Raw genomic sequence first — 27674 nt, forward strand, 5'->3', positions numbered from 1 at the left:
TTTAGATTCCATATATATGTTTTAGCATACGGTATTTGTTTTTCTCTTTCCGACTTACTTCACTCTGTATGACAGACTCTAGGTCCATCCACCTCACTACAAATAACTCAATTTCGTTTCTTTTTATGGCCGAGTATATTCCATTGTATATATGTGCCACATCTTCTTTATCCATTCATCTATTGATGGACACTTAGGTTGCTTCCATGTCCTGACTATTGTAAATAGAGTTGCAATGAGCATTGTAGTACATGACTCTTTTTGAATTATGGTTTTTTCATGGTATATGCCCAGTAGTGGGATTGCTGGGTCATATGGTAGTTCTATTTTTAGTTTTTTAAGGAACCTCCATACTGTTCTCCATAGTGGATGTATCAATTTACATTCCCACCAACAGTGCAAGAGGGTTCCCTTTTCTCCACACCCTAACCAGCATTTATTGTTTGTAGATTTTTTTGATGATGGCCATTCTGAATGGTGTGAGGTGATACCTCATTGTAGTTTTGATTTGCATTTCTCTAATGATTAGTGATGTTGAGCACCCTTTCATGTGTTTGTTGGCCATCTGTATATCTTCTTTGGAGAAATGTCTCTTTAGCTCTTCTGCCCATTTTTGGATTAGGTTGTTTGTTTTTTGGATATTGAGCTGCATGAGATGCTTATAAATTTTGGAGATTAATCCTTTGTCAGTTGTTTCATTTGCAAATATTTTCTTCCATTCTGAGGTTTGTATTTTGGTCTTGTTTATGGTTTCCTTTGCTGTGCAAAAGCTTTTAAGTTTCATTAGGTCCCATTTGTTTCTTTTCATTTTTATTTCCATTTCTCTAGGAGGTGGGTCAAAAAGGATCTTGCTGTGATTTATGTCATAGAGTGTTCTGCCTATGTTTTCCGCTAAGAGTTCGATAGTGTCTGGCCTTACATTTAGGCCTTTAATCCATTTTAGGTTTATTTTTGTATATGGTGTTAGGGAGTGTTCTAATTTCATTCTTTTACATGTAGCTGTCCAGTTTTACCAGCAACACTTATAGAAGAGGCTGTCTTTTCTCCATCGTGTATTCTTGCCTCCTTTATGAAAGATAAGGTGACCATATGTGCATGGGTTTATCTCTGGGGTTTCTATCCTGTTCCATTGATCTATATTTCTGTTTTTTTGCCAATACCATACTGTCTTGATTACTGTAGCTTTGTAGTATAGTCTGAGGTCAGGGAGCCTGATTCCTCCAGCTCCGTTTTACTTTCTCAAGATTGCTTTGGCTATACGGGGTCTTTTGTGTTTCCATACAAATGTGAAATTTTTTGTTCTAGTGCTGTGAAAAATATGAGTGGTAGTTTGATAGGTATTGCATTAAATATGTAGATTGCTTTGGGTAGTAGAGTCATTTTCACAATGTTGATTCTTCCAATCCAAGAACATGGTATATTTCTCCATGTGTTTGTATCATCTTTAATTTCTTTCATTAGTGTCTTATCGTTTTTGGATACAGGTCTTTTGTCTCCTTAGGTAGGTTTATTCCTAGGTATTTTATTCTTTTTGTTGCAATGGTAAATGGGAGTGTTTTCTTAATTTCACTTTCAGATTTTTCATCATTAGTGTATAGGAAAGATTCAGTCTTGGCAGGTTGTGCATTTCTAAGAATTTGTCCTGTGCATTAATTTTGTATCCTGCCATTTTACCAAATTCATCTATTAGCTCTAATAGTTTTCTGGTAGCATCTTTAAGATTCTCTATGTATAGTATCATGTTATCTGCAAACAGTGACAGCTTTACTTCTTTTCCTATTTGGATTCCTTTTATTTCTTTTTCTTCTCTGACTGCTGTGGATAAAACTTCCAAAACTATGTTGAATAATAGTGGTGAGAGTCAGCAACCTTGTCTTGTTCCTGATCTTAGTGGAAATAGTTTCAGTTTTTCACCTTTGAGGACGATATTGGCTGTTGGTTTGTCATATATGGCCATTATTATGTTGAGGTAAGTTCCCTCTAGGCCATTATTATGTTGAAGTAAGTTCCCTCTATGCCTACTTTCTGCAGGGTTTTTACCATAAAATGGTGCTGAATTTTGTCTAAACCTTTTCTGCATCTATTGAGATGATCATATTGTTTTTCTCCTTCAATTTGTTAATATGGTGTATCACATTGATTGATTTGTGTATATTGAAGAATCCTTGCATTCCTGGAATAAACCCCACTTGATCATGGTGTATGATCCTTTTAATGTGCTGTTGGATTCTGTTTGCTAGTATTTTGTTGAGGATTTTTGCATCTATGTTTATCAGTGATATTGGTCTGCAGTTTCCTTTTTTGTGACATCTTTTTCTGGTTTTGGTATCAGGGTGATGGTGGCCTCGTAGAATGAGTTTGGGAGTATTCCTCCCTCTGCTATATTTTGGAAGAGTTTGAGAAGGATAGGTGTTAGCTCTTCTCTAAATGTTTGATAAAATTCGCCTGTGAAGCCATCTAGTCCTAGGCTTTTGTTTGTTGGAAGATTTTTAATCACAGTTTCAATTTCAGTGCTTGTGATTGGTCTGTTTATATTTCCTATTTCTTCCTGGTTCAGTCTCGGAAGGTTGTGCATTTCTAAGAATTTGTCTATTTCTTCCAGGTTTTCCATTTTATTGGCATATAGCTGCTTGTAGTAATCTCTTATGATCCTTTGTATTTCTGCAGTGTCAGTTGTCACTTCTCCATTCTCATTTCTAATTCTATTGATTTGAGTCTTCTCCCTTTTCTGCTTGATGAGTCTGGCTAATGGTTTATCAATATTGTTTATCTTCTCAAATAACCAGCTTTTAGTTTAATTGGTCTTTGTTATCATTTCCTTCATTTATTTTTCATTAATTTCTGATCTGCTCTTTATGATTTCTTTCCTTCTGTTAACTTTGGGTTTTTATTGTTCTTCTTTCTCTAATTGCTTTAGGTGTAATGTTAGGTTGTTTATTTGAGATATTTCTTGTTTCTTAAGGTAGGATTGTATTGCTATAAACTTCCCTCTTAGAACTGCTTTTGCTGCATCCCATAGGTTTTGTGTCATTGTATTTTCATTGTCATTTGCTTCTAGGTATTTTCTGATTTCCTCTTTGATTTCTTCAGTGACCTCTTGTTTATTATTATTGTTTAGCTTCCATGTGTTTGTATTTTTTACAGATATTTTTCCTGTAATTGATATCTAGTTTCATAGCATTTTGGTCAGAAAAGATACTTGATAGAGTTTCAATTTTCTTAAATTTACCAAGGCTTGATTTGTGACCCACGATATGATTTATCCTGGAGAATCTTCCATGAGCACTTGAGAAGAAAGTGTTCTGTTGTTTTTGGATGGAATGTCCTATAAATATCAATTGAGTCCATCTTGTTTAATGTATCATTTAAAGCTTGTGTTTCCTTATTTATTTTCATTTTGGATGATCTGTCCATGGTGAACATGGGATGTTAAAGTTCCCTACTATGATAGTGTTACTTTCAATATCCCCTTTTATGGCTAGTATTTGCCTTATATACTGAGGTGCTCCTATGTTGGGTGCATAAATTTTGCAATTCACATATCTTCTTCTTGGATTGATCCCTTGATCATTATGTAGTGTCCTTTTTTGTCTCTTGTAATAGTCTTTGTTTTAAGGTCTATTTTGTCTGATATGAGAATTGCTATTCCAGCTTTCTTTTGACTACCATTTGCATGGAATATCTTTTCCATCCCCTCACTTTCAGTCTGTATGTGTCCCTAGGTCTGAGGTCGGTCTCTTGTAGACAGTATATACATGGGTCTTGTTTTTGTATCCATTCGGCTGGTCTATGTCTTTTGGTTGGAGCATTTAATCCATTTACATTTAAGGTAATTTTCAATATGTTTGTTCCTATTACCATTTTCTTAATTGTTTTGGGTTTATTATTGTAGGTCTTTTCCTTCTCTCGTTTTTCCTGCCTAGAGAAGTTCTTTTAGCATTTGTTGTAAAGCTGGTTTGGTGGTGCTGAATTCTCTTAGCTTTTGCTCGTCAGTAAAGCTTTTAATTTCTCCCTCAAAACTGAATGAGATCCTTGCTGGGTAGAGTAATCTTGGTTGTAGGTTTTTCCCTTTCATCACTTTAAATATGTCCTGCCACTCCCTTCTGGCTTGCAGAGTTTCTGCTGAAAGATCAGTTTCTGCTGTTAACCTTATGGGGACTCCCTGTATGTTATTTATTTTTTTCCCTTGCTGCTTTTAATATTTTTTCTTTGTTTTTAATTTTCGATAGTTTGGTTAATATGTGTCTTGGTGTGTTTCTCCTTGGATTTATCCTGTATGGGACTCTCTGTGCTTCCTGGACTTGATTACCTATTTTCTTTCCCATATTAGGGAAGTTTTCAACTATAATCTCTTCAAATATTTTCTCAGTCCTTTTCTATTCTTCTTCTGGGACCCCTATAATTTGAATGTTGCTGCGTTTAACATTGTCCCAGATGTCTCTGAAACTGTCCTCAATTCTTTTCATTCATTTTTCTTTATTCTGCTCTGCCGTATTTATTTCCACTATTCTATCTTCCAGGTCACTTATCCATTCTTCTTCCTTAGTTATTCTACTATTGATCCCTTCTAGAGAACTTTTAATTTCATTTATTGTGTTGTTCATAATTGTTTGTTTGCTCTTTTGTTCTTCTAGGCCCTTGTTAAACGTTTCTTTTATTTTCTCCATTCTATTTATAAGATTTTGGATCATCTTTACTATCATTATTCTGAATTCTTTTTCAGGTAGACTGCCTATTTCCTCTTCATTTGTTAGGTCTGGTGGGTTTTTATCTTGCTCCTTCATCTGCTGTGTGTTTCTCTGTCTTCTCATTTTGCTTAACTTACTGTGTTTGGGTTTTCCTTTTTGCAGGCTGCAGGTTCGTAGTTCCTGTTGTTTTTGGTGTCTGCCCCCAGTGGCTAAGGTTGGTTCAGTGGGTTGTGTAGGCTTCCTGGGGGAGGGGACTTGTGCCTGTGTTCTGGTGGATGAGGCTGGATCTTTTCTTTCTGGTGGGCAGGTCCACGTCTGGTGGTGTGTTTTGGGGTGTCTGTGGACTTATTATGATTTTAGGCAGCCTCTCTGCTAATGGGTGGGGTTGTGTTCCTGTCTTGCTAGTTGTTTGGCATAGGGTGTCCTGCACTGTAGCTTGCTGGTCGTTGAGTGGAGCTGGGTCTTGACATTGAGATGGAGATCTCTGGGAGTTTTTCGCCATTTGGTATTATGTGGAGCTGGGAGGTCTCTGGTGGACCTATGTTCTGAACTTGGATCTCCCACTGAAGAGGCACAGCCCTCATGCCTGGCTGGAGCACCAAGAGCCTGTCATCCACATGGCTCACAATAAAAAGGAGAAAAAAACAAACAAAGAAAGGAAAAGTTAAAGTAAAATAAAATATAATAAAATTTAATTAAAATGTTATTAAAATAAAAAACAGAAAATAATTATTTAAAAAAAGTTTTTTTAATAATTAAAAAGAAAGAACAACCAAAAAAGAAATCCACCAATGATAGCAATCACTGAAAACTATACTAAAACAAAACAAAACAAAAAAACTGGAGAGACAGAACCCTAGGACAAATGGTAAAAGCAAAACTATACAGACAAAATCACACACAGCACCATATGCATACAGACTCACAAAAAGGGAAAAAGGGGGAAAATATATATATATCGTTGCTCCCTAAGTCCACCTCCTCAATTTAGGATGATTCGTTGTCAATCAGGTATTCCACAGATGCAGGGTACATCAAATTGATTGTGGAGATTTAATCCGCTGCTCCTGAGGCTACTGGGAGAGATTTCCCTTTCTCTTCTTTGTTCGCACAGCTCCTGGGGTTCAGCTTTGGATTTGGCCCCGCCTCCGCATGTAGGTCCCCTGAGGGCGTCTGTTCTTCGCTCAGACAGGACGGGGTTAAAGGAGCAGCTGATTCGGGGGCTCTGGCTCCCTCAGGCCAGCAAGAGCAAGGGGTACTGTGTGTGGGGCGAGCCTGCGGTGGCAGAGGCCAGCGTGACATTGCACCAGGCTGAGGCGTGCCATGTGTTCTCCTGTGGAAGTTGTCCCTGGATCATGGGGCACTGGCAGGCTGCACAGACTCCTGGGAAAGGAGGTGTGGAGAGTGACCTGTGCTTGCACACATGCTGCTTGGTGGCGGCAGCAGCAGCCTTAGCGTCCCATGCCCATCTCTGGTGTCTGCCCTGATAGCCGCGGCTCGTGCCTGTCTCTGGAGCTTCTTTTTTTTTTTTGCAGTATGCGGGCCTCTCACTGTTGTGGCCTCTCCCGTTGAGGAGCACAGGCTCCGGATGCCGCAGGCCCTGCGGCCATGGCTCACGGGTCTAGCTGCCCCGAGGCATGTGGGATCTTCTCGGACCGGGGCACGAACCCTTGTCGCCTGCATCTGCAGGCAGACTCTCAACCACTGATCCACCAGGGAAGCCCTGTGGCGCTCCTGTAAGCAGCTCTCTTAATCCCCTCTCCTCGCACACCAGGAAACAAAGAGGCAAGAAAAAGTCTCTTGACTCTTCGGCAGCTCCAGACTTTTTCCTAGACCCTCTCCCGGCTAGCTGTGGCCCACTAGCCTCCTTCAGGCTGTGTTCACGCAGCCGACCCCAGTCCTCTCCCTGGGATCTAAGCTCTGAAGCTCAAGTCTCAGCTCCCAGCCCCCGCCCGTCCAAGCAGGTGAGCAGACAAGCCTCTCGGGCTGGTGATTGCTGGTCGGCACTGATCCTCTGTGCTGGAGTCTCTCTGCTTTGCCCTCTGCAACCCTGTGGCTGTGCTCTCCTCCATGGCTTCGAAGCTTCCCCCTCTGCCAACCGCAGTCTCCGCCTGCAAAGGGGCTTCCTAGTGTGTGGAAACCTTTCCTCTGTCACAACTCCCTCCCACTGGTGTAGGTCCTGTCCGTATTCTTTTGTCTCTGTTTTTTCTTTTTTCTTTTTCCCTACCCAGGGACGTGGGGAGTTTCTTGCCTTTTGGGAGGTCTGAGGTCTTCTGCCAGCGTTCAGTAGGTGTTCTGTCGGAGTTGTTCCACATGTAGATGTATTTCTGATGTATTTGTGGGGAGGAAGGTGATCTCCACGTCTTACTCTTCCGCTATCTTGAAGCTCCTCCTCTGTTTTCATTTTTTTGTTTGCTCACCCTATATTCAGGTATTTTTGTTTTTTCCTTTTTGATGGTTACTATATATATATTTTATATATATATATATACCTCTACTCTGCTCATATTTGTCTTTCTTTTTCCAGAGAGCCCCAAATCAGTATCCTTAGGGTTCGGAAACTTTGCCAGTGTTATATCAGTGGCTATTCTGCCGGGATGCCATGGCTGTGTTCCCTATAACCCTGAGAATCAGGATCTTTGTTGCGACAGAAGCATAGCTAGCAGCAGCAACAATGGCATTTTGTAGGGTCCTAGTGACCATTTACTTTTAGTAGTATAACCTCAGCATGCTACTTTGCAATTTCTCTTCCTCCATGTGAGCTATCATCCAATGGGCTCATATATTGCACAGGGTATCAGTCTTTCTCCCCTGGACACTCTGTAGAATGGGATTAATGCCTGGTTGAGACACACTCAATCGTCACAGGAAGTGTTGCTCCCCTGACCCTGATGTCAGTTGTGGCTTATACTGGAATAAGACACATACTTCAATCTGAAACACACAGGTCCAGGCTGAGATACACTACCTAAGCCATTTTAAGGAGGGCCCCAACCCTATGGTCCTGTCTCTAAACATTATCAAAAGCTTCCAACTTAAGTTGGTATTGTGAACTTAAAGTTTGTGTCTTCCCAAAATTCATGTGTTAAAGCTCCAACTCTCATCTGTGACTGTATTTGGAAATAGGGCATTTATAGGAGCTAATTAAGATTAAATGAGGTAATAAAGATGGAGGGCTGATCCAATAGGATTAGTGTCCTTATAAAAAGAGATACTAGAGAGTTCACTTTCTCCCTCTCTCTTCACCAGGTGAGGACACAGTTAGAAGAAAGCCATCTGCAGTCCGAGAAGAGGGCTCTCACCAGGAACCAAATTGGTTGGCGCCTTGATCTTGGACTTTGCAGCCTCCAGAACCGTGAGAAATAAATTTCTGTTGCTTAAGTCTATGGTATTTTGTTATGGCAGCTTGATCTGAGACAGTTGGTTAAATCTAAACAGAAATTTGGTAGGATTTTATAAGTGCAGCACAAACCAGCAAAGCCTAAAGCACAAGCTTGCCAGCATCCTCTACAAGCAATATGAAACCTCACCCAAAATTTAATTCAGATGTTGAGACTGATGATGCCACACATGCCCCGAGAAGATGTGAATAAGTTTATTACTCAAATAATGAGGCTTTCTGAAGAGAGCAGGGCAGGCTCCCAAGGTGATCTAAAAATGTCTTGAAAGAGCAGAGAAAAAAGACTGACTAGGCTTTTATCGTGAATAAAGGATGGAACTGCATAGTTTGAACTTCTTCCTGATGCCAAAGGAGAGAACACTTGGGCTTTCTTATCAGCTTGTACAGATGTGGGACTTGAAAGCCATCAAGAAACATCAAAAAGGGAGTCAGACTCTTTATTACAGATGTTTTAACCATCTAATTCTTACTTCTTTAGCTTTTTTTCTCTCCAAGTTTGAGCTTGTTATTTCTCTTGCTTGGGATTCATAGAGCTTCTCAGATCTGTATGTTTGATATTTCAGCAGTTCAGGAACATCTCAGCCATTATCTCTTCCAATCTTGCTGCTGCCTCATTCTCTCCTCTTATTCTGAAACTCAGAATTGTCACCCATTAGACTCTTCATGTCTTCTAACCTCTCTTTCACATTTTTAATCATGTTATCCATGCATCACCCATACTATCTTATGATCACTATTCAAACTCAGTTATATCTACTTTCCTATAAATACATTGATTGCTTCTTTAATTTACCAAATATTGTTACCATTTGTAGAAATTTTAATTATTACTTTTAATTTAATTAGTCACATTTTAAAGTTTCATTGTCAATCATTGCCTTTCAATTCCTTTCATTTATTCAAACTTTGATAATTATAGTACCAAAACTCTTTCTGGGTATTTTGCTATGTGACTTTACCATCTCTGTCTCACTCATAGTACTTTGTTTTCCTTTCACGTTTGACTGTGAGGTTATAATTTTTGGAAGTTTATCTGTGAAAATCCTTTGAGTTCTAAGAGGAAGATGGGTTTCTCTAGAGTATACTAGAATTTGCTTCTTCCAGGAACCTAGGGCATTAATCTAGGGTTACTAGGGTTACATTAAATTCTTCACATAAAGTTTTTTGGATCACCCATGTAGTGTGCATTTTTATGCCAAATTCACTTTGAGGAAATATTTTGGGTTAGGGATTCTTGAGGAAGATATTTCCCCCTCTCTATTTAGTATCAAAATTCAAGACAAGAAACTTTCCTTATAGGATTCTTGAGTAGGGTTTGATTTATTTTGAATTAACTCCTATAATGAGGTTGCAGACCCACAGGCTTTGTTTACTGTTCTCAAGTCCCCCTGTGGCCTTAAAGATCAAAGTTTAAGTTCACCTCATTCATCAAGTGACCTCAAGACAAAAGTCAAATAAAGTACTCAGAAATTTATCTTGGTTTGGTGGACTAAAAAAAAAAAATGGCACAACATGAGAGTTGTGAGTTAAGTCTTATTTGGGGCAAAATGAGGACTATAGCCCAGGAAACAGCATCTCAGATACCTCTGAGGTACTGACTCCAAAGAGGTAGGGGAGAGGTCAGTGTTACATATGATATTAGTGAAGGGGGCATACGTGCAGTCAAGCACACATGTTGCCAGAGGCTTGCTGCTAGTCACAAGGAACAGATGACACCGTCAATGATTTTACTACTTTTCTGGATATGAGGAGATGCAAGAATTTGGGCTCATAAAATCTTCTCCTGAAAATATCTGACTATCTAAAGCTCTGTTCTGCCAGATTTTCCCAGAGCACAGAGTGCCTCATTCCCAAAGGAGTCCACCCTGAACTCCTTTCAGGGGATGTTGAAAGTCCACTAACCACTGCAGTGGTTAGTGACTTAATCCTTGTAGAGGCAGATGGCAAGTGCCAATTTTTAGTTGGCAGTTCCTTCCTTCACTTAATTTTTGGTCCAATTGCACTTAATGTCTTATTTAAGCTTATCAATGCATTTAGGCTAATTTAAGATATTTGGTTGTTTTCAGTGGAATCATGAGTCACTATGTTTAGTTTACTTTTCATTTTCATATGCATTATTATTATTTGCTGTTCTTATAAACAACAAGGAGACGTTCTGAGTGAATTAGGCTTTTAAAACCCTGGCTTTGTTAATTTGGGCTTTCTTTTGGTTTAGAAACTATTTCTTAGGAGGGAAAATATATGGTTCTAAGTGTTTGGGAAAATGATTCTTACAAAATGCACATGTGGTAATTGGCTTTGTTATTTTTTATTTATCTTTTAAAAATATTTATTTATTTATTTACTTATTTATTTTGGCTGCATCAGGTCTTAGTTGTGGCATGCGGGATCTTGTAGTTGTGGCATGCGGACTTCTTAGTTGCGGCATGAGAACTCTTAGTCACAGCATGCGAACTCTTAGTTGTGGCATACATGCAAGATCTAGTTCCCCGACCAGGGATTGAACCCCTGCATTGGGAGCACAGAGTCCTATCCACTGGGCCACCAGGGAAGTCCCTGATATTGTTATTTTTTAAATCCACCTTAACCGTTGATTTTAGACATACTCTCCTGGATTTTATTAAAAAGTGACAATTGTTTTTTAAAAATGAATTCCTCTTCACCTGCAGTATTTCTTATTTACAGAATTGTTTTTGTTTGGTATGTAAGTGGATAACAGGATTTTTTCTTCTTATCATAGAGTGATGCAGTAAAATGGAAATTTAATCTCATAGACTCTATGTGCATGTAAAAAGATATTTCATATGTGGAGGCTACTATGTTGAGAAAAAGCAATAAATATGCCTCCTCCCCCTCACATTTATGTCTTTTGTAATGCCCTCACACAATGATTCTGGGCTTGGTCATATCAAAGTTTTGGTCAATGAGACATTTGCCAAAGTGATGCAAGCAGAGATTTGACGTGTACATGTACTTCCACATTGAGGCTTACCCTCTCAGAATTCTCCCTCTTGGAACTCAGGAGCCATTTTAAAAGTTAGTCCTAGCTCTCCTGCTGGAGAGAGGTCTTGTGGAGAGCCCCTGGAGGATGCAATATCACATGAAGAGCTGACAACAATGAGAATAACTGAGTTGACTGAAGCAGTCAACTCCAAGGACGAAATAAGTCATAAGAGAAGCATTCTTGGACCTTCCAGCCCAGCCTGTGTAGTTGAACACAACCTCAGAGTGACCTCAGTGGACCCATATGGAGCAGAAAAAGAGCCCAGTCAACTTTAGAAATATGAATATAATACATCCTTGTTGTTTTAAGCCACTAAGTTTTGAAATGGTTTATTATTCCAGCAACAATAAATAAGAAACAACATGTAAGATGTTAATTCAGACCTGGATACTGGGAAATTTTGCTTTCTCATGTAAAAGTATTACACTAAAAGTCAAAATCAATATGCATTTCCTTCATTCTATAGTATGGTCTTCATTTCCAAAGTACTTAGAAATCTTTACTAAAGTACAAATACGAGACATTTTTCATGCCATGACTCTTTCACCAAAATATCTTATTCGGAATAAAATCCTTCGGCAGAACTCAAATAATTCTATTATTATTTTGATCTATCTTAAGTGAAATTTTATGCAAATGTTTGCTTTAACTGCTAAGAGCTGCTGTTACAGGATATATAGTCTATATTGATTAATAATTTCAGGCTGTGTTTCATGCCCCTTAATGAGATTTTGACCTTATTTGCTCTTAAAAATCTCTCTGCTCTCAAAAGCTGTAATTCTGTTGAATGGTTTCTCAAATGCTTGAGGAGTCATACTGGGTAATATTGGCTATACTTCACAGTGTGCAACATTATATTGTATGTGTGTTTTACTATTGAGTGATTTTATTTTGTAGTCTTGCTAGTACCATCATATAATTAAATTGTAAACTCATGTGGTGTAAATGTCAGATGTATTAAATGTACAAAAGCAAATGCTGTGTGTATTTAAGGTTCTACTCTTTGCACACTGAAATCAGTATAAGGAATGAAAAAATCATGTATGTTGAAATTGAAATTTCTAGTCTTTGAAATAAGGTTTTGCAGCATCCTGTTGTAAAACATCTTACAGAAATTCTTCTAAACTATGCCTCCATTTTCTTGGAATACTCAACACACATTTGACAACACACATTCCTGTTAGATATTTGCAACATAGTTATTAATAAGACTGATCAGTCTAGTTCTTGGCTGCTTTTTTTCTTCTTAACAATTTCTCCTGTAAATACACCTTGACTTTTGCTTTGTGTTTATTTTCACAGTAGAAATATACCACAACTTTCTTTCTGATGACCAGAAATTTGGAAGATTATAGCTGACCTATTCTTTGTATTTTAGTTTTTTATTAAGTGGACACAATAATTTTAAAATTATTTCTTAAAGTGTTTCTTTAACCTTCAAGGGAACACGTTTGCTTATACTAACTATATTTATTCCATTTTACCCTTTGCCATGGAGATTCAAGAGAAATCAAGGCTTATTCCATCTTGGGCAGTACTATTGATATTACTTGATAGACCACCAGGATATTAATATAAATAATTCTTAGTAAAAAAATGTTTCAGCTATTCTTTGAGAACATTCTGAATTGTATTTAAATAGGGCAGGTGCTAATATGATAAGATAATTAAATCATTCATGCATTACCTTTCAACCATATAGAAGAGCATTTAGAGGTTATTTACCCATTTATTTAGAATGTGAGAATTACCTTAGAGTAGATACGTATCTTAAAGCTTCATTTCTTCACCCGATAATTGATATCTTCTACCATAGATCTTTCTAACTAATGAGTCCATGAAGAGGCTTCCTGATATTAAATTACATGTATATATCCACATGTATATTCACTTTTGAAGAATGTCCAAAGCTTTTATCAGATTCTCAGAGCTTCATAATTGCGAAAATGTTATGAACTTGATTATCCCTCTCAGGCTTTCCAACCTAGATGTGAGTACTTTCTCTGATGAAGAAATGTGATTCTTTAAATTCTCAGAGTAAGCTTAAATATATTTCTGTATTGTTTTATTTCACCATTCCTAGTTTTAGCCCTTAGTGTCAATGAGAAAAAATCAAATTATAACATTCTAGTCCTTCAAATAATTGAAAATAACTATTTTGATTCTTCTCATTTTAGAGAATTTTATTTTTTGTAGTTTGTAAATTATAAAAACAGAGTTGCACAAAGTTGTTCATAATATTTCTTTATGTATTTCAAGCTAAACTACAAAGCTCTGGTAATCAAAGTGGTATGACACTGGCACAAAAGCAGACACATAGATCAATGGAACAGAATAGAGAGCTCAGAAATGAACCCATACTTATATGGTCTATGACATCTATGACAAAGGAAGCAAGAATATGCAATGGGACAAAGATAACGCCTTCAATAAATGGTGTTGGGAAAACTGGACAGCTACGTGCAAAAGACAGCTATGTGCAAAAGAAGCAAACCAGTCTACTTTCTCACACCATACACAAAAATAAACTCAAAATGGATTAAAAACTTAAATGTAAGACCTGAAACCATAAGAATCCTAGAAGAAAACATAGGCTGTACACCCTTTGACATCGGTCTTAGCAATATTTATCAGGATATGTGTCCTCAGGCAAGAAAAGCAAAAGCAAAAATAAACAAATGGGGCTACATCAAGCTAAAAAGGTTTTGCACAGCAAAGGAAGCTATCAAAAAATGAAAAAGCCACCTACTGAATGGGAGAAGATGTTTGCAAACAATATATCTGATAAGGGGTTAATGTTCAAAATGTACAAAGAACTCAGACAGCTCAATATGAAAAAAAACCAAACAACCTGATTAAAAAATGGGTAGAGGACCTGAATAGGCATTTTTCCAAAGAAGACATACACTGGCCAACAGACACATGAAAAGATGCTCAATATTACTAATTATCAGGGAAATGCAAATGAAAACCACAATGACATATCACCTCACACCTGTCAGGATGGCTATTATCAAAAAGACAACAAATAACAAGTGTTGGCTAGGATGTGGAGAAAAGGGAATCCTGGTGCACTGTTGGTGGGAATGTAAATTAGTGCAGCCACCATGGAAAACAGTATGGAGATTCCTCAAAAATTAAAAATAGAACTACCGTATGGTCCAGCAATTCTTCTGGGTATTTTTCCAAAGAAAACAAAAACACTAATTTGAAAAGATACATGCACCCCTGTCTTCATAGCAGCATTATTTAAAACAGCCAACATATGAAAGCAATCTAAGTGTCCATTGGTAGATGGCTAGATAAAGAAGACGTGTTATTTATATATGTATACACATGTATGTATATATACACACATACATATACATACAGTGAAATGTTACTCAGCCATAAAATATGAAATCTTGATATCTGCGACAACATGGATGGACCTAAAGGGTATTATGCTAAATGAAATAAGTCAGACAGAGAAGGACCAGTACTGATGACTTCATTTATATGTGGAATATAAAAAACAAAACAGATGAACAGACAACAAAAGAAAAGCAGATTCATAGATGCAAACAACAAACAGGTGGTTGCCAGAAGGAAGGGGGTAAAGGGATGAGTGAAATAGGTGAGGGAGATTACCCAATTAAAAAATAAACAGGTCACAGATGAAATGTACAGCACGGGGAATATAGTAAATAATACTGTAATAACTTTGTATGGTGACAGATGATAACTGGACTTATCATGATGATCATTTTGTAATGTGTAGAAATATCGAATCATGTTGTGTACCTGGAACTAAAGAGTGTTGTGGGTCAATTATACTTCAATTTTTAAAAATTTCTTTATGTTTTTTATGTTTGTAAGATTTGTAGTGATGGTCTTTTTTTGTTTTAGTTGGTTACTTATGCCTTTTATTTCTCTTAATTATTTTCATTAAGGTTTTATCAATTTTATTAGACTTTTCAACAAATCAACATTTGCCTTTATTGATCTTTTCTATTAATATTCTGTTCTATTAATTTCTGATATCTTTAGTATTTTATTTTTCTATTATCTTTGCACTTAATTTGCTCTTATTTTTAAACTTTTTGAGCTAGACTTAGATCATTGATTGATATTTTCATCTTTTAAAAATGCATTTTAAGACTACAAATTTTCCTGTAAGAATAGTTTAAGCTACATACTACATCACGAGGGCAGGAGGGAGGTGGCCAGCACTGAGGCAATGGGGGTCACAAGTTTGATTGAACAACCCTGAGCATGGTCTTCAGGGGAAAGGAAAAATATGATCAGCAGCTTGGACCAGAGGACCCCATGCAGAAGCAACACTTATATTATTTGCTCTTAAGACTTTGTTGTGATCTATCCAAATGCATTTTTATCTTTTATGGAAAATTTTATGATGTAATATATACAAAAAGGAATTTAAATATGCATGTACTCACCTTCCACTTAAAAAATATAAAACATTACCAACCAGTGTTTCTCTCCCTCCTGCCCTCTCACCCTGGGTAACCACTATAACCTGAGCTTCAGAGTTATCACTGCCCTTAATTTTCATACATTTTTACATATGTTTGCACCCCTAAATAAAATACGTGTAATTTTCACATGCTTTCAACCTTCACATAAATAGCAGCATAATATATGTATTCTACAATTTGCCTTTTTTCACCCCACATTTTGATTGTGAAATTGATCCATAATGAGTGATGCTTTATATTAGTCAGTTTCAGCACTGTGTAATATTCCATTACTTGGATACACCAAAATTTCCATTTCTAGTCTCCTGTTGATGGACAGTTAGCTGGTTTACAATTTTTGCTTTACCAAAAATTGCTGCTGTGAACATCCTTAGACATATCTTTTTGTATACATTTCAGCGCATTTCTCTAGAGTTTATGCTGGAGTGGAATTACAAGCTCAAAGAGTGTGTACAACTTCAACTGTAATTCTACAAAGTGATTGTACTAATTTATATTCCCACCAGCATCAATAAATATATATTTTTACAGTTAAAAAAAAAAACATAACACATAGATTCAACCCAATGTTGTATTTTATACAAACACACACACACACACACACACACACACACATACACACATTGAGACACAAGACGACTGAAATGATGCCATTATCTTGAGTGATAGGATAATGAGTAATATGTATTTTTCTGCTTTTCCAAATTTTGTATAATAAATATATACAACTTGCATAATCAGTAAAAATGTATTAAAATAAGTGATATTCTGTTTGTTTTCAATTTCTTTCACTGCTATATAGAATAATTTGCTGAAGTTATTTAAGAATTTGGTGTAGTTTGCAAATTTTGAACATATTTCATCATCTTAGTGAGTCCACAAGTACCATTTTCTTGATGAAAATGAGTAACATTCAGGTAAAGAGGTTGGGACATGTGATTAGAAAATTATGTGAACATGTATGTAATATGAGATGTTATTTTTTGTTTACCCACTCTTTTTCAGGTAGTTTATGAATCCACTGGATAACCTAGAATATATCCATATCTATAACAATAGAGGGGTAATTATTATTCCAAACAAATATGCATTCCTTTTTATGTAATCCTTTCTGTATTTCTCACTATATACAGTTATTTCATTAAAAATTATTTTGGAATTAAATATTTTATTAAATTCTAATGCTCATTTCTCAAGTAAGATCTAAAATTAACAATGTTTGCCCCCCCCTCCCAACTGGTAGAAATGAGTATTTAATTGAATTCAAGAACATATTATAATTTTGATTTCACAGTAGCAGGACTCTTCTCTGTCTTGTTCTTAGTTGCACTCCAGTGCCTGAAATAACATCAATCACATAGTAAGTATTCAGTCAATATTTGTGAAATTAACATATTAGTGAAAATCATTGTCTACAATGAACCAGGCACTGAACATACAAAGAGGAACAAGTCAGGGCCCAAGCCTTCAGGAACTTAGACCCTGGGTGAGAATAAAACCAGAATAAATAATTAAACAAATTAAAATATGGTCCAAACTTCCATGTTAAAAAAAAGATTTAAAATTGTGTATATAAGACAATAATTATAAATATATGTATTACATTTTTAATCACTTATAAATATAAGATTGAAAAGTTTTAGTGTACTGAAATGTTATTTAATTAAACTTGAAAATTCCCTTTACTATTGCTTTATTATCAGTACATTTTATTGAATTATAACATTGTTACTATTGTAATTAAGTATGTTAAATTATTGATCTAGATTAAACAGAATTTTTGGATAAATTGGGATAAGTTCATATACGCATAAAAGCATGAAAGAAAATGTTACCCAGGGGCTAAAGATCTGAGCGTTAAAAAAAAGAATACTTTAGGACATCCAAAGATATATTTATAAGTCTTGAAACTTCAATGGCATAAAATGATTTTTTTTGTTCTTCCACATTTCTTTGTGGAAAATGACTTTTACCTTTTAAGTGAAGAAGCCACTAATGGTAAAATAAATTGTCTCAAGTATTGTGCAGATAATAGACGTGTGTGTGTACATGTAGGAAAACTTCTATTTGGCTTTCTGTGTTGAACCACACAGGGCAAAGAGGTTATTTTTCTTTTAAATTCCATTCTCTCTTTTTCTATAAGAAAGCTGTTTCTGTCATTGCATAATCACTGAACATCCTAAAATAATAGATGAAGAGTGAAGTCAGCTAAGACAGAGTTTTCCTCACCAAAGTTCTTTATAGTTTGACAGGAAGAAGCAGATAGAGGCCTCATTCTCTTCTCTACAAACCATATAGACACAGTTGGCACAAAATAATAAAGTCGGTATCTCTGAAAAACACATATATTATTTTAAGAGAACTCTTGAATACACAGTTTTGTGTTAATTTATATATAGAATATCAAAATTAGCATACCTGTCAGCACCACAGATTTACAATTAAGCATGTTTAAGAATTTGCTGACTAACAATATTAAATGCCTCGAAAACATCTTAATGTTAAATATTTGAAAAAAAGTTACCTTCTATCAACCCTTGAGTAACAATAAGCTTTTCATCTCAATAAAACTTTAAGGAATTTCTTTAATTTACTCATATCAGCCAATAGAAAATTAGCAGCATATCAGATTTCTGACCTTCTCTTTCATTTGCTGCTCTTTACTGATTGGAGGAATTTGACGGATACCAGAGAGGAAAATTATGTTCTTTGGCTAAGAGCTCTATTCCAACAAGTGTAATGCACTCTTGATATTTACAAAGATACTATAAAAGTCTCTATACACAGCTCCTTACACAGCCCTGTTAGTCATGCAAATGAAATAGAAGCCAAATAAATTAAACTTTGAAATAATAAACAAAATAAAAGCATTGAAAGTAAAATAAAAAAGCTACATAGTACAAGCTTTGATATTCCATATTTTTATTATTATCAGTTATCATACTGTGTGCTTCAGTATAAATGAAGTTCAAAAACAGGCATGAGTAACTGGTGTTATAGAAGTCAGAATGATTGCTTACCTTTGGGAAGGATGGCATGGTAGAGGTGGAGAGTGATCTGTGTGGCACTCCTGAGGTTCTGGTACCTTCTGTTTCTTGATCTGACTCATGGTTCTATGGGCATATACACTTTGTAACAATTTCTTGAGCTGCGTGCTTATGATTTGCTTATTTTTAAAAATCTCTGTATTCATAAAAATGTTTTTAATATTAAAAATAAAATAATTACCATAAATAAAAATTTCATGTTGATAAGAATTTGAAATGCAGTTTGAAAATATCATTAACTTTCATTGCAGAAGGAGCTGCTGTGTAAATACACAATTTTAAAAGAGTTAAATTCAACACAAATAAAAAATTAAAGTTCTCCAATTTCAATAAATATCTAATTAAAAAGATCAAAACAAATTCAACTTTTACTTTCCGTTAATGCTTATACATGTAGTTTAGTTATTTTTCCACTCAAAGGATATATCAATTTTTCCATTTAGAATGGTTTCATGTGATTAATTTCCAGATTAAGAAATACTAGAAAGTTAAGTAATTAAGTTTTAAGTAAAGCAAAATTGATAATTAAATATCCTTGAAATTGTCATGATTGTAATTATTCTGGCATTATTCAGAATATTAGTAAAAAAGATTGTTAGTTACAGAAATATATCAATACCACATTATCATTGGTCCACTGCATTTTTTCTCTTAGAGTTAGGGCTTAGAAATACATGGTTGTACTTGATCTTTCAAGTTGTCATGTTTCATTGAATATATGATTTAATGGACCATTTTATGCACAAAGTCTAATAAAAGAGGTTTTGTTTGTTTTGTAAATGACAGAAGATCATTTTAGCATGTTTCCTGACATATTTTCTCCACTATTAATTATAATCTCCAGCTTTTATATATGCTCTCCACTTCTTCCCCCAACAATGTTCTACTTATCTTCTAGCCTTTTCCTTGAAGTCTCACTTCTTCAGGTAGCCCCCACCTCTATGCTACAGATTACATCAATCTGCCATGTGTACACTTCCCTAGCAACCTTCACCCTCACTTTATAATATGCGTCTCACCTGTCTTTATTCATTCAGTGTGAACTCTCTTCCTAGACTTTAAACTTCCCAAGGACCAAGACCATGGCTGTGTTGTGCACCAATGCATATTTCAGTGTCTAGTAGAGTGTGTGGCTCATAGTAAATTTCAATAAAATTTTTGTCGAATGGACAGATTAAATGCGGATGTCCTAAATAAAATAAGATTATCATGGATACTTTGTTTTCTGATTCTTGAAAGTCTGTCAAATTTTGGTTCTTCTGGAGAATCTGAGAGAATTCAGAATAGACATTAATGTTTTTTGTTTTGTTTTGTTTTTTCATATTGAAGAGGCTTGATGCAGATGCCTCAAAGTTCAACCACTTTTGGACACATGAGAATACACAAGTGTTCTTACCACCTTTCTAATTCCTCTACGATATTCATAGTTAGGGGAAAAAAAACTACCTTCTACAGCCTTGACCCATAGAGGGCTAGGAGTAGGAAAGGAAAAAGGAAAAGAAAACCGACAGCAAAGATATTTGCTCACGTTGAGAGGAAAATCTTCAGGGAGAGAGTCTCAAGCACTTCCATGGAGCCCAGCATCTCCCTCCTATAAGATTAAGGTCATTATTTGATTGGAGATTTTTGGAACCTTTCTTAATACACTCATCCCCTCTACACAATTTTCTTTTGAGCTGCAAAAGTAAATTCAATAGCTTGTTTAAAATACGAGCAAGGGGGATGCAGACAGATGCTAAACATTATTCAGAAAATTCAAACCTATATTATTTTAAAACTGTATGAAACCAATATTAGGATAGTATATACACTCATTATTCTTGTTATTCTAAGAAATGTGAAACTAGAATTATCCTTGTTTTGATGTATCTTCTTGGACATCAGTGTCCCCCAAGTAGGATTACTGATAGAAATATATTTATGAACTGTGAAGCAGATGGCGAGGAACCAAGGCTTTTTATTTTTCAGTGTAGTATGCTTTATGTCAAAATCCAACACCAGTTTTAAAATTTAATGATAAGAATATTCTACAAAATACTTTATTTTTCTAAATTGTCATTTACTAAATGATTATTTAAAATGATATTTATAGGATTATTTGTGGGTGATAGGTAATACAAGGAGGTATTTTAGAGTTAACCCACAAATAATTTATATTAACAAGACCTTGATTTTATGCAATAATGAAGGAAAAATTTGGCAGAGATGTTACAAAAGAGAAGTTATAAAATTATAATATGTTTGATCTTAGAATAGAAATAGTACTTACTTTTGAATATTGATTTCCATCATAATCTTTCAAAAAAAATTGCTATAGACTGTATCTCAGGAAATATCTGAATAATCACCAATATATGAACAGAATTTACAGATAATTAAATTTTAAAAATATTTACCTAGAAATGTTGGAAGCGAAGAGACATAATCTGCAAAAACTTGATTTATATGTTTTGACATTGTAAGTCTTTCTCATTAAATGCCTTTGCTTTTGTTATTGATTTTTGTTTTGTTTTTATAGATACACATTTTAAATGTCTCCTGTATCTAAGCTGGGTGTACAGAGAGCACAAGAATGTCTTTTCCACTCTGGGTCAGCATTCCAAGTATATGTCAGGAACGGGAAGGAAAAGATGAAAATATCAACTGAAGATTGTATAGGATGTGCACCAAGAGTTGACAGAAAATCTTGTCATAGAAGGGCTATATTTCCTATAAGATTGAAATCAAGACCTGTACATAGATATAATTCTTTCAAAATTCTTTATACAATGCTTTATAATTTAGCACCTGATTGGAAAAGAGTTATATCCAGTTCCTGCATTATTGAAATAATAAGTATTTATGAAACACAAATTCTTACCTTTTGTATTTTATTTTTTTATGGAATTTTGTAGAACAGATATTTTCTTTCTGTATCTGGCTAAGTACAAAGAGCTTTGTTATATTATGAACACTAATTTTTATAGAAAGAAAAAATTACTTTGTTAATTTGCCATGGTAATGCAGTATAAAAGGACATGCCAAATTTGGCTTCAGAAAGGGTATATTTAGAGAAGTAGTATGGGACTTCTCTGGTGGCACAGTAGTTAAGAATCCGCCTACCAATGCAGGGGACACGGGTTTGAGCCCTGGTCCGGGAAGATCCCACATGCCGGGGAGCAACTAGCCCCATGCGCCACAACTACTGAGCCCACGTGCCACAACTACTGAAGCCCACGCGCCTAGAGCCCATACTCCACCACAAGAGAAGCCACTGTGATGAGAAGCCCACGCATCACAACAAAGAGAGTAGCCCCCGCTCACCACAACTAGAGAAAGCCCACGCGCAGCAAAGACCCAACACAGCCAAAAATGAATAAATTTATAAAAAAATATTATGAGTATAATGACGTCCATCTTCTGATAATAGTCTTTATTTCAACCATCTAACATCAACAGAATGCTACGCTAGAACTAGAATATTTCCTATATGAGAAGACAGTACCATTCACAATTACCAAAGTGTGGCTTTCTCATTTTCAAAATGCATGCTCTTCAGCTTAAAGACTTTCAACATCTTTTATTCTTCTTGTGAATCTGGAAGACAGCCAGAAGTTTCCTGGAGGTTACCTTTAAACAAATTTCTGAATAATGCCAGAAACTGTTACTTTATGTACTTGCCATTACTTGACTCTAATTTTTTATTTACATACCAAAAATTGTATCCAAAACTGCTTTAGAAGCTATAGTTTAAAATGAAATTTAAAAAACCCAACATGGTGAAATATTATTTTAATGAGCCATTCAGAAAATTCGCTTTTAAATAGAATAAGCCTCCACATACCCATCACGCAGCTCCAATAATTTTGCCAATTTTGTTTTATTCCCTCACTTTCTTTTTAAACTGAAATATTTTAAAGAAAATCTCAAAAGACATTATTTTACCTGTAAATAGTTCAATATGCATCTTAAATTGATAAGGAATTTTAATTTTTAACATAGCTGTCTTTCAATTTTCATGCTTTACACAATTAAAGAATAATTATTTTCCCAATGTTTAGAAGCTGAAAAAATATCAAATCTTCTGATAAAAAATTGTAAGAATAGTGCAGTGAACACCTGCATGTCCTCCTTTCACTAAGATTTAGCAGTTGTTAAAATGTGGCCATATTTGTTCTTTTTCTTTTTCTCTCTTGCTCAGGAGTGCTTGCACACTCTCTCTCACTTGCTTACTTTATCTTTTGAACGCATTTGAGAATTAGTTGCAGACATCACAATTCTTCATCTCTGAATAATTCAGCATGTATCTCCTAAGAACCAGGTATTCTCCCACACAACCACAATACAATGGCCACAAGCAGAAAAGTTAACATTAATATAATACAGTTGGCTAATATAAAATTTATACTCAGTATCTCTCAATTGTATAAAAACTCTCCATTATAGCTGTTTATTTTATTGTCAATCTAAGAGCCAATCAAGGCTCATACTTTGCACTTAGCCTCCTTTAATCTAGAACATTTCCCAAGTCTGCTCCCCACCCATATCCCCACCCCCTTTTTTTTGTCTTTCTTGATCCAGAAGTCTTAAAATAGTTCAGGCCAACTGTTTTGCAAAATGGCCCTCAATTTGCATTTGTCTGAGTGTTGCCTCACGGTTAGATTTCAGTTAATATCTATTTTTTTAGCAGAAATATTACATGGATGCAACACATCAAGAGGTACATGATGTAAATTTGTTCCACTATTGATGATGTTACATTTGCTCATTCGGTTAAGGTTGTGTCCAGCAGATTTCTCTACTGCAATTAATAAGCAATATGTGGAGTGAAACTTCAAGAATTTGTGAATATCCTGTTCCTCGACAAATTTTCACTCAATAGTAGCTGTCATTTATTATATTATTTTATACCCAATCTTTATTCAAAACTTCTCATTTGCCTCATAAATAGTTGTTTTGTTTGACTCATGATGCAGACAAGGTTTACACATTTTAATTCATTTTTATTTCTCTTAAATTTCTTTTATTCTCTAACAACCCCACTTCCTACTTTCCTCACACTTACTCTCTTCATGTCCTTCACTGCTTTGCTAGATAAATTGGGTCAGTTGTACTGTAAAGTGATCATTTCCTTGTGTTATATTCAACTTGATCTTCTGTTTCCCATATAAACTGATAAACTGTAAACTGGTATTGAGGTCTAGAGACTTGATTAAATTCCATTTCATATCTTTAAAGCCATGTATTTCATACGTGATGTTAACAACTTTCTATGTATGTCTTAAAGGAAGAATCTTAATTGGTTTTATTTTGCAGTGGTCTGACCAAAAACAGCACAATTCTATCCAGTGACTATGCGTTCACTGCTTGTGTAGAAAATGTCATCGCTTTTAGGCTTAATTCACTGTGTAAGGAATGGGACAAGTTTTTAAATCAACATTTTCTTACTCATAAGCATCTTACCAGAGCCTATGACCATAAAATAAAGAGGAACTGACAGAAAATGCAACTATGTATGCAAGTTCAAGATCAAAAGTGGGAAATTCTGAGCAACAACTACTTTTGTCCTATAAAAATCATATTTCTTCTGTCCTCATGGCACCCAAAAGAGGGAGAGGACCTTAAGAGCAGGACAAGAGGAATTTTTCAGTTGAACAGCTGTTTAACAACTAAAGTACTACTTTTATGTACATCGATATAATGCAATGGTTTTTTAATAGAATCATAAATTTTCAGGACTAAGGAGACAAATGCTGTTGGCCCCCTAGCTTTTGCCTGAATATCTCCAATGAAAAGGTGCACATTTCTTTCTGATAAAGACATTTCTATTGTCAAATAGTTCTAGTTCAAATGATACAATTTGTTCTTATGTTTTCTTCAAACCTGTCTCCCTCTAAATTCCACACTGAGGTTCTACTTACACTTTCTGTGACAATGTGTAAATGATTGAAAAGCATTGAAAAGCCATAGCTCCTCCTATCTTTTTGATCACATATAACCAGAGACTCACCCAGGGACATGTCATGACACAAACTCACACCACTATAGTGGCTAGGCTAGTGGCCCGGATGTGTGCAGTTGGCTAGTCTAAGAAGAATTCATCCCTTATCTAAAAAGTGTAGGCAGCAGGTCTCCTGCTTTAGTCAGTTGTCACCAAAGGGAAAATATGAGCCTTATGCTGCCAGATCTTTTAATTTTCAAGAAAAAATAGAAATCTGGTTTGTATGAGAAATCTCTTGCTTTGTAAATATTAGCATGTATTCTAAACTTCAAAGCACTGTGTAATTCAGCACTGTGCAAGCCAAATAAAACACATTTGAATGGTTCGATTCTGCTTGTCAACTACTAGTTGTGAATTCTGTTTTAATCTTTCTAAAGCTGACAGATATCCAGACTCCTGGGCATCTTCCTTTGGAGGAGGTACTGTAATTCAGCTTCATGGAGTTGAAGCCAGTCATGTTATGGTGCAAAGATCATAAGACTGCCTCTTCTACTAATTCAGCTTAGATATTACTCTCTCTCTTTTTTAAATCATTGTCTCATTTCAGTATGGTCTACTAGATATCCAGATCTTTTTCACATAACCTGCTATTATTAAGCTATGTAGTGTGTCTGCAATTGATTTTCTTCACATTAGTCTAACACTGTATCTGTTTTAAAATTTACCTGGTAAAGCAATTATACTCCAATAAAGATGTTAAAAAAATAAAAATAAAGAAAATTGAACAATTTAAAAAAATAAATAAAAATAAAATTTACCTGTTCTTCGTTATTCTTAAACTTTTGCATGGCAGTTCCATGTCTTTTTCTGTAAGTAAATATGTTTACCTTTGAAGAAATAAAAGTTTGTAATGTAATAGTTAAAATCTAAACTATTTAATTTTTCTGTATGTAACTTAAGGAAAAAAGGTTGGGTGGATCACAACAATATGACAAAGATAATTTTTACATAGACATATCATTGGGAAGAAGCAGTGCTTTTCTTTTTTTTTTTTAAAGGGCAATGATTTTTATTATTATTATTATTATTATTTTGGCTGTCTTGGGTCTTCGTTGCTGTGCCTGGGCTTTCTCTAGTTGTGGCGAGCAGGAGCTACTCTTTGTTGTGGTGCATGGGCTTCTCATTGTGGTGGCTTCTCTTGTTGCAGAGCACGGGCTCCGTAGTTGTGGTGCATGAGCTTAATTGCTCCGCAGCATGTGGGATCTTCCCAGACCAGGGATCGAACCCATGGCCCCTGAATTGGCAGGCAGATTCTTAACTACTGTGCCACCAGGGAAGCCTGCTTTTCTTTCTAAGCTCTGTAAGGAAGTGAAATAAATATTTATGTAAGATGGAAAGATGTTGTTTAATTTGTCAGGATAGGCTGAATCTCAGTCTGATTATCTGATATAAGCTATTGTAATATCTGTTAAAAAATCTCTGTTAATGGCAACAAATGTGCAAATGTTACTTTTTTTTTTTTACAAATGATGGAATACTACTATAATAGTTATTATCTCATTAGCTAAGATGTCAAGCAGTTTTTGTTTTGCATTTAAAAAATCTGTTTCTAATTTAAGATCACTATCCCCTGGATGCTGGTGGAAATTCTGAAAAGTGAGTCCTTTTATTTTCTACATGGTAACACTTTGTTTAAGATCTTAAATAAAAATTTTAAGATGGAATTAAAGAAAAATAATATACATTTAAATATCAAAGCATGATTGACCTCAACACTAATTTCTAATAGATTTTTCAGTAGTCATTACTCTTAAGTAACAAGTATATTGAAAAGAAGAAAGAAAAAAGAAGGTAGAGTCTTAATGTTTCTATATCATGTTGCAAAGTTCAGTTTTATTTCAGATTTTTATTGCTACATATTTGGTCACATATTATTGCAAGTTAAAAAAGGTAAAATTATAATATTATTTCATATTCTTCCTCTTCTCCCATCTACTCTTAAAGTTCATTAATGTTTGATATTGGAACTTTAGAGGTTGAAAATCTGATTATCTGGAATAATGAAAAGCATGATAATGAAACTGGAAGATTGAACTGCTATTTAAGCTCTGAAATTTAAATTTTCCTTCCATTTGTTGATATATTCCCTACATATCTAGAAACAAGAACGAAAGAAAAAGTACACTTCTCAGAAAGCAACATAATCACCAGCCCTAACAACATTCACTCAAAAAGAAAAAGTCACATAAAAGTTGACTTCTATTTTACTTTTATCCTTCTAAGCATTCTACATTCTTCATGAAAATAATACTATGATTATGAAGGCATTTTTATACAGATCTAAATTTTATGTCAAGTTTATAAAAGAAGACCTTGGGTCTTAAAATTATGTATATAATGTTATAATTGATGTGGTATTTATTCATATTTTAGTTTTTTTTTTTTTGAGTGCTAACAGAAAGGTGCTCTCCAAAGTGCACTTTGCTAGCATACGACCAGAATGGGGTCTGTGTGTGTGCAGACGTGAAGCATATATTACCTTCCCACACAACATTTACTGTCAGTATTTTCACCCAAATGTGTTCATGTACCTTATTGATAGTTAAAAGCGAAGCTGTTAAAGGCATAATGAGGCCAAATGCCAACTCCAAAGTACCAAAAATATATGAAATTTTTTTTAATTGAAATATAGTTGATTTACAATATTGTGTTAGTTTCAGGTGTACAGCAAAGTGATTAATTTATATTTATATATTTTTTTCAGATGATTTTCCATTATAGGCTATTACAAGGTATTGAATATAGTTCCCTGTGTAGTACAGTAAATCATTGTTGCTTATCTATTTTATGTACAGTAGTTTGTATCTGTTAATCCCATACTCCTAATTTATCAGTCACCCCCTCCTTTTCTCCTTTGGTAGCCATAAGATTGTTTTCTATGTCTGTGAGTCTGTTTCTGTTTTCTATATAGATTCTTTTATATTATTTTTTAGATTCCACATATAATATTTGTCTTTCTCTGTCTGACTTACTTCACTTAGTATGATATTCTCTAGGCCCATCCATGTTTGCTGCAAATGGTAATATTTCACTCTTTTTATGGCTGAGTAATATTCCATTGTATATATATATATATA

The sequence above is a fragment of the Neophocaena asiaeorientalis genome, unplaced genomic scaffold, assembly GCF_003031525.2.
Source record: "Neophocaena asiaeorientalis asiaeorientalis breed wild unplaced genomic scaffold, Neophocaena_asiaeorientalis_V1.1 scaffold15, whole genome shotgun sequence".
Lineage (NCBI taxonomy): Eukaryota > Metazoa > Chordata > Mammalia > Artiodactyla > Phocoenidae > Neophocaena > Neophocaena asiaeorientalis.